This window comes from Mandrillus leucophaeus, unplaced genomic scaffold (genome assembly GCF_000951045.1).
Source record: "Mandrillus leucophaeus isolate KB7577 unplaced genomic scaffold, Mleu.le_1.0 Scaffold650, whole genome shotgun sequence".
NCBI classification, from domain to species: domain Eukaryota; kingdom Metazoa; phylum Chordata; class Mammalia; order Primates; family Cercopithecidae; genus Mandrillus; species Mandrillus leucophaeus.
In genome coordinates this window covers 982760-984032 of record NW_012107031.1, presented here as the reverse complement: position 1 = coordinate 984032, position 1273 = coordinate 982760, and the positions used below count along the sequence as shown (strand labels likewise).

General features: G+C 45.9%; 1 protein-coding gene across 2 annotated transcripts in view; it reads left to right on the top strand.

Moving 5' to 3' along the window:
• MTSS1 (metastasis suppressor 1) overlaps positions 1-1273 on the top strand; it is a 171331-nt gene that overhangs the window by 131226 nt on the left and 38832 nt on the right. The gene's annotated exons all lie outside the window — the stretch shown is intronic.

Sequence of the window (1273 nt, the reverse complement as noted above, 5' to 3'; positions counted from 1 at the left end):
AGGCCAGGAGTCTGAGACCAGCCTGGCCAACTTAGTGAAAGCCCGTCTCTGCTAAAAATACAAAAATTAGCCAGGTGTGGTGGTGCATGCCTGTAATCCCAACTACTCAGGAGGCTGAGACACGAGAATTACTAGAACCCAGGAGGCAGAGGTTGCAGTGAGCAGAGATTGCACCACTGCACTCCATCCTGGGTGCCAGAGCAAGACACGGCCTCCCCCTAACCCTCCAAAGAAGTATAAATCATAATGGCGGGTTTAAATGCCAAACATTCATACTTAAGGCATTTCAGCACATTCTGAAAGCCAGACTTTCAATAGAAGCTTACCCTAGGTCTCCTGCCCATTCTCTTTGTGCGTTGTCCCAGTTGGGTGAGACAAGTCTTTGTAAACTGGTTGAATGAGTTGTCAGGGACCTTGATGGTGTGAGAGGAGCTAAGTGTAATCTGCAGAGCAAACAGCACTGATGCTTTTGAGCGAGGGTGTTTGTGTTCCTTTCACACAGGCCAACCAGACTGTTTCGTAAGAGCTTCTCATTCCCTCTCCATTCAGGTCATTCTGATGCTTTTTACATGCTAGGGGCTGCGGGGGCTACAGAAGGGTGAGTGGGGTATCTACTGAAACAGAAATAAATTAACCCTGTTACAAAGCAAAGTAAAAGACTGCGATGAAGACCCAACCGGGTGCTCTGGGAATGTGAATGGCGGCTCCTAAAACAGGCCTCGTTGGGACTATGGGGATGGTTTATTCTGCCTGCTTCAAGCTATATAATGAAAATTATTCTATGTCCCCAGCAACTCTCAGTAGCTACCAGAAAGTTGCACGTTCGTTCCAATTATTCATCCCTCCCCTCATCATGCACCTGTGCTCCTGAGTACTTACCGTATTCCATGCCTGTGCTTTCTCCAGAGTCACAGACATAAATAAGTTGGTCTTGGTTTTTAGTACATGTCCTTTAAATTTGTCTATCACAGACAATAGACTCTTGAAGTCACGTCTTCATTGTTATTGGAAATCTGACTTACGTAGAACTTCAACAAACCATCTTGATAAAAGAACCAGGAAGGGTGATGGCTTCTTCGTGTTGAGATTCAGAAGTATGGATACAATAGCCAAATACTTAGCAGTTATATTTAAAAAGTTAATATAGGCCAGGCATGGTGGCTCACGCCTGTAATCCCAGCACTTTGGGAGGCAGAGGTGGGTGCATCACTTGAGGTTGGGAGTTCGAGACCAGCCTGGCCAACATGGCGAAAACCTGTCTCCACTAAAAATA